Genomic DNA, 7,369 nt, shown 5'->3' with positions numbered 1-7,369 from the left:
AAACCACCACGTTGGTGTTTTTATGCCATATGGCCAAAATCACAAATGACATTGGTTTCGTGGGGCTTTATAATCTGTACAGTATGTGACACGCTCTGTCCTTAGGAACCAAAGTGTCATTTTCTGCAAACTTAACTTTTGGATGGAAATCATATACAATCATGTTAGCATGTACACTAATCATCCACTAATAAAGGGAGTATAGTGAGAGTAAGGCAGTGATGGACAATTTTAGCATTTTTAAATACGCCTCTTTCTTCTGTACAATGGTGCTGGTAGCAGAGAAGCATGATAGATGGTTTAGAATTTCTGACTGAGACAACTGCAGCCTCTTTATATGCTGTAGCAACCGATAACGTGATAACGGCCAATAACGTAATCATTTCAATGTAATAAAACCAATAACGTAATAAATTGCCAATAATGTAATAAAGTTGTTAAGCCAATAACGTAATAACTTATTACGTTATTGGCCTTGCATTAAAAAAAATCATTTGATAATGTAATAAAATTAGCCTTAATATTGCATCTTGCAACAGATGCTTAAATATCTGACCTTGTAGATACCCCTCCACCCTCAAACCCCCCTCCACAGGAGGCCTAAAGGAGCAATTAAGAGTCCATTTGGATTTCTATGTCACTCTTAGAGTTTCCAACTCTGTGACCATACAGACGGGGTAGTGCGCTGCAGTTTTCAGTATGGTATTGCAATTCACCGCCAGAACACTAGGGGCTGCGGGAATGAGTCGTTAACTGACTAATGACAGCACCGCGGTCTCCATTGGTCTCAGTTGCCTCGACTGATGACGACATTTTTTGGAGGCACACGTCGGGCTACAGAGAGCACTTTGCCAGTATCATAAACAAAGATTATTGGTGTGCATGTGAATGTTCTCAGTGTTGGTATCAAATAAGATATGCTGTGATCACAAGTCATACATACCAGGACTTGCACGGCTCCCACTCCACCAGTTGCAATTTTTGTCCCTATTCAGTTCAAATCTTTGGCTATACCTCCGTCTTGAATACTCTTTCAGGATTATTACACAGATTACATAAAGACTATCAGCACTTTATGACTGTAGATTCTCTAACATGAGAGTTCTAGGAAACGTCAGCAGGTGAATGACTCTGTGTGGGATTATTGAACCTTTAAAACTTTGCATTAGGCAACCCTCTTCACAGGGTAGAACTCTTTGCTCCCTGATACTGTATGTGGGCATTCTGAAAGGGAAGATATGTAGTTATTCTGGTACAGAGCTTGCATGCATCATTGGTAAATGACTGTAATCAATGGACTATAGAGATGGATGAGAGGATAAATATATATGGGCAGTCATCAGTGCTCAAATGAATCAAAATCAATTCAAATGACTGTTTCATAGAAGAGTAGAGCACTTCACAGCAGAGACTAGGGTATTTTTTTTGTCTTTGAAAACCAAGATCACACCAAAATCATGTGTCAGTAGACGTGTCTGTTTACAAAGAATGGACACACTTACTGTATGAATTAAGGGAAATGTGTAGCAATGAGACCAGTGGGGAAAATAAAAGATCACAGTCTCATTCACTGTCAGCTTATGCTCTTACTTAAGAACATCTAAACTGAGACTGAGTGATGACCAAGACTGGACAATGCAAATCCCACACTACAGGACATATTTAAAATGAAAGGTGGAGCATTCAAACTGTAAGCACATTCATTTAGAGTGGCAACAATGAATCAACTATTGATCAACTACTACATTAATCAAGTGTTCATTTATTTCATTAGGATTTTATCCTCTCGGGTCGGTGTGAATACGTTTTACTCCTCTATGACTGTGTGCTGACTGGACTCTCTAAAACTATTATGGACAAAAATATCTGATTACTTAATTGTGGTATACTTCAATTATACATATATATATATATATTTTTTTTTTAAAACCATATTCAGACAATTATGGATTGACATTACAACACACCTTTCCTTTTCCGTTTCAGCACTGCACTGGGAGCAGGACAGCCTTCTTTCACAATGTCATCTATTACTGGAAAAGATATAAAATATGTGATCATGATTAAATAATATGCTGACTATTACATCAATGTGAATAACATAAACAATAAAATCTATCAGTTTAGAATTGGAGGCTACTCTTGATGTGTCAAAAGGTATTTAAATGTTGTAAAGCTCCTGTGGTTTTCTATTGCATCAGAGATGCCTGGCAATGTAAGAATACAAGTTCACCATGAAAGCTCATAACATGCTCTTCTTTCGGGATGAATGGCAGCACACAGTGAACATTGTGGGTAAGTTGTACCCTTAAGGATGACCTGGCTTCAGCATGCTATTACAAACATATCTAGCTGCTGAAGTACTGAATTACTTCTACAACCCTTTCGGACTTGATAAAGTGGATGATTTACAGCACTACACTTGTACTTCATATTTAACATTTAACTGTAACATCCTCCACATCCACATTAATAACGTGAAATACTTAAATCAACTCCTGAAAGTGTCTATGTACCTGAAGCACCGGAAGCCATATGAACACCCAGAGACAATGTGGTGCACAGCAAAACGCAGCACAGTGCTGTAAACGTCTGTGCTCCATGCTTTATGGACTATGCACTGTAGAGCATCAAATCAGGGCCCTACACAGGAAATTTGAGTAAATTTTACTCAAATTGAAGAAAATTTTACTCTAAAAAAGATAACATTTGATCCCAGTCTAAATAGAGTAAAAATTACTCCCAAAGAGTGAATTTTACAGAGTAGTTTTTACTCTAACTAGTGTCCATAGTTTACTGTACATGATAATAATTTACTCCATGTTGTATAAAATTAAAATAACTCTACAGTCACTTTCCTCAACGTGGTGATGTATTTTACTCTATACTGAATAATATTTCACTCAAAATAGAATTAGAATTCACTACAGAAAGAATTATATTCTACTCCATACTGATTCATATTCTGCTCTTCACCAGATTGTATTCTTCTCCATACACAATAGTATGATACTCTTATTAGAATAATGTCACTCAAAATAGAATTCTATTTCACTCAAATATGATTGTATTCAACACTATATAGTTTAATATTATCTAACCGTTTTCTTCTCAATACGAAATTGTATGTTACTCCATTCAGAAATGCATATCACTTGTCTGGAGTGACATTTGTGAAGTTTCTCTGAACACAATAAATCAGAAACAATTAAGCAAAGCACCTTAGCACATTTAATAATCACAAAATCAAAACATGTTTGCATTACACTAACTAATGCAACAGATAAAAACATTGCAAGATATTTAAAAAAACACATCCACCATGTTACCAGTCAATTCCAGCATATTTGTTTGAAGAAGCACCACGTCATACCATCAGAAATCAAAATTGTGGCCTGTTCAACAACAAATAGAATCCATATGTTCAAATTAAATACAATGAAACTACATAAAACATGCAAAAGAAGACAGAAAAAAGCCAATGGACCCTATTGACACAACAGCCATATTCCCTTGATGTGATGCTAAGAGTGGGAAGCTCATTGTTATTATGCACCTTTACATTTCACAGAAAATGGTATGGAACAATGAACAAATTTGAATTATCACTACCATATGATGTCTGTATGTCAAGTGCTTTATGACAAAAAAGCTCTTTGACATCAACTACATGAGGTCCAACTTTTGTGCACACAACTTTAAAAGCATTAAAATGCTCATCAAGACATATTGTTTGTAAGGAAATAGTTACCAAAAGCAATTTCTCATCTTTGACAACAACATGGTGGATTCGCTGAAAAACTGGCATCTCACAATGAACTCTCACACAAACAACTAAACCTGGACGATACACAGTTCCATTGTGTTTGGCCCATTTCACATTTAATACCTTGGTGTCAACAGGTAACTGAAGCATCTCTGCCATCTCATAGCCCCATTCCATCACTTGTAAAGACAACATTTTACCAGGGCCTGTTGTCACTCTGCTGGGGTCAAATGTCTGCCACTTGTATGCCATTTGTGTTTGGTGTTTCCTTGCCAATGTTTTAGTTATAATTTTGAAGCTGTTAACTCGTTTTTTTAAAGAAATTATGTTTCGCTTCATAGCGCATACACCAGGTATGCAAAAGAGGTCTGATTTTCAAAATACACATAGGGTAATGCACCATGAAATGATGCTTTGGTATCAGCCCCTTGTTTGGATACAAATGTTTGAATAACCTGTGGTGTTCTGCGATCAAGTGTTTCAAAAAAATTGTAATACCTTTTGATAAAATTGGGGAAAATAAACTCCAGGATTGAATGGCATTCAACCCCAAGTCATTTCTGTCCTGTTCCAACTTCACTTCAGGTGGTTTGTTGGCTTGCTCAACATAGCCATAGTTAAAATTCTTTATTCTTGTGTGTATTTCCTCCAGTGTTGTGTAGTTTTCTATCAAGTGATGTAAAAGCAGCTTCATTTCATATTGTGCCACCCCTTCCAAGATATCGTGCATAATATCAACAGAGAAATTATCACAAGTATTGAAATACTGCAAGGAATTCAGAATGCAAGACCGTTTAACACCCATCACATAGGGAAGCCTGGGATTTGTCTCCATTTGTTGGCAGTGTTCCTCATGAAGTGCTCGAGTTCGCAAAACTATCTTAGGTGAATCTTCATCAAATTCTGTCTGAAAGTCCTCTTTCTCAGCAAGACAAAAGTGGCAACAATATCTGGCACTGAATGACTCAACAAAACCAAACAAACAGTGAAGACCAAGGTTGTCACCTGTAACTTGAACAATAGTTCCATACACTGGCTGATCATAAAAGGGAAGCTTAATGCCATCCCTCTCCAGTATTTTAATATCCTGCACAATCGGATCTAGTGTTTTAGAAAAGCCATATGTTTTGATATCTTGGGCATGAACTAAAGCAACCTAATGAATATTGCTTAAACTTGAATTGTATTTTGGAGAAAAATTCCGCAAGGTGAAATAGACTGCACCTACTTTATATATTCCCCGTTTGGATCCTAAAGGATTTGAAGTTTCAAAATCATCATAGATTATTTTTAGGCATTTTTGTGTTTTGAAAACAGAGGATGACTTTTGAAAAGTTCCCCATCACACAAGTCCTTGAGAACATCTTCCCCTGGACTGGAATCAGCCTGCACCATCTCCTTTATATTAGGGTGACTGTAAATGAACTGTAGTGTTTTCAAAATTGGAATGTACATAAATTTATTAGTAACCACCACTTGATCATAGCCTCCACTAGTCAGATTGCGCAGGGTATCAAATCTTGTACCAAGAACATATTCAACTGGGTCCACACTTCCCCACTTCATTTTGAAATACTTAGTTCTCTGAGTTCAACACACAAAAAGGATTTTCCATTTTTTCAAAACACTCATGGATTTTACACTCAATTTCACTTTTGTTGGGCTCTTGTAATGACAGACACTTCTTCACAGATTCTTGTGCTTAATTGTAGACATCATCAACAATCTCTTCCATTGAAGTCACCAAAGAGTTAATGACCGTTTCAGCTACACCTGCCTCTTTAAGTTCAGCTACTGTTGTAGCACAGCTGTCTACAAGATTCTTACTGACAAGGGGGTAAGAAGGGGGAATTGCTGATGGCAAATCCTCTAAATGACTTGATATTACATCTTCAGTTGTAGAGGGGCCTTCGCCAGAGGTCAGAACCAGGATCAGAACAATGATCATTATTTGCTGTATTAAGGTGCTTTTGAAAACCAAAGAATGTTCCAAAAACCTGAAAACAACCAGCTTGACCACACTTAAGACGAAGAGTCTTTCCTGAGCAAAGACCATGAACCAACTTCAAGTGCTTTATGAGGGAATTAACATCCACCTGGTGACATCTGCAGAGAAAACACAACATCTCATCTTAGCTCAGTGCAGCATCCGAGCCCTCACTTCAGAAACCATGGGACTCACTTTAGTGGTAGCAACATCTATTTCATAGATGGTGGTTTCCAAAAAGTTGTACACATTTGCCAGATCGTGGTTATATGACATACCAAAGACAAAATGAGCTTTGAAAAGCTCATCAAAACAGGCGAGAGAGTCCGGTGACTTGCATGGTATGGCATGTTTGTCAATGATGAAGTACTTGCGTATCAAGTTTTTCTGGGTTCCCACAGCCAGTAGATACGGTTGACGGCTTTCTGTGATGCTGTCTAGATGCCCTTGGATGCTGGTCCCGTTCTGTGACATGAGAACTTGATTTAGTTTATTAAGAGGAGTAGCAGTTCACTAACTGAAAAAACTGTAGACTATATTGGCGGTGATTCGCTGAACATCATACGTTGGGTGCACATTTAGACACAGGATCCAGGCAGCCTTCCAAGTTCCAATATTTTATTTGTAAACAGGTGATGAGGGGTAATGGTGGATGATTTTGTCTATGAAAATGATAAAGGAAATATTACAATATAGAAAGTATCAAATATACAATAAGAATCAAATATACAATAAGAAATTAAGTTGTCCTAGACTTACATCAGTAATGCATCCACTCTTACTTTCCTCTCTTAGGCAGAGGGTTAAACACAGGAATCTAATGTAATGAAACACAAACAATAAGTAAATCTTCAAACAAAATGTGGTATCAACCAAATGAATCAGTAAATGAGTGAATGTCTATAAAACTCACAGCAGTGTTCCTTTGTTCTCCTGGATTTGTTTGGAGGGAAGAAAAGGGGGGTCAAAGGGAGGAAGGGGCGGGTTATATATGGTTAGGGGCGTGGTCAAGGTAGGTGTGGCAGTGACGAAGCAGGTGAGGAGGAGACAGGTGAGGTGGAGACCTGGGATTTTAACAGCCGCCCCTTCAAATGGTACATTTGAATTCTACAAATCACAAGTTAGTGGTGAGAGTTAGGTTCAAGTGGTGGAAGAACGACGAGCCGGGCCACTGGTCTAAGAAACTTCTTGTCTTTAGATGTAACCTCTACAGTTCGGGTCCTTCCATCATGACTGGGGAGGATGCGTGATACTTTTCCTACAGACCATAAGCCTCTAGGCAACTGGGGGTCCATCAAGAGTACTACAGTCCCCTCCTTCAGATTCTGGGTGTCCTTTTGCCACTTACTCCGTGTTTGTAGGTTGGGAAGGTAGTTTCTAATGAAACAGGACCAAAACTGATCAGCTAATATTTGACTGTGCCTCCATCCTCTCCGTCCAAGCATGTTAGTGTCTGCATACACAGCCTGTGGAAGGGAAGCGTCTCGCCGCCCCATCCAAAGGATATTTGGGGTTATAGGATCAGGGTCTGCTATGTCAGAGGATGCATATCCAATCGGCTTAGAATTCAGAATTCCTTCTATTTCCACTAGGGTTGTGTGCAAGACCTCGTCAGA

At 38.2% G+C, this 7,369-nt stretch overlaps 2 long non-coding RNA genes across 2 annotated transcripts; both read right to left on the bottom strand.

Moving 5' to 3' along the window:
• Window positions 1–748: 748 nt before the first annotated feature.
• On the bottom strand, window positions 749–2,563 carry LOC122764936. Its single transcript, XR_006359908.1, has 2 exons — window positions 1,968–2,563; window positions 749–1,841 (listed from the first exon to the last, which is right to left on the bottom strand). It is a non-coding gene; the product is annotated as an uncharacterized LOC122764936 (long non-coding RNA).
• A 3,788-nt stretch (window positions 2,564–6,351) lies between these two features.
• On the bottom strand, window positions 6,352–6,721 carry LOC122764938. Its single transcript, XR_006359909.1, has 3 exons — window positions 6,667–6,721; window positions 6,513–6,570; window positions 6,352–6,415 (listed from the first exon to the last, which is right to left on the bottom strand). It is a non-coding gene; the product is annotated as an uncharacterized LOC122764938 (long non-coding RNA).
• Window positions 6,722–7,369: the final 648 nt, after the last annotated feature.

The sequence above is a fragment of the Solea senegalensis genome, unplaced genomic scaffold (genome assembly GCF_019176455.1).
Source record: "Solea senegalensis isolate Sse05_10M unplaced genomic scaffold, IFAPA_SoseM_1 scf7180000017791, whole genome shotgun sequence".
NCBI lineage: Eukaryota > Metazoa > Chordata > Actinopteri > Pleuronectiformes > Soleidae > Solea > Solea senegalensis.
This window is presented reverse-complemented; position numbering and strand designations above follow the sequence as displayed.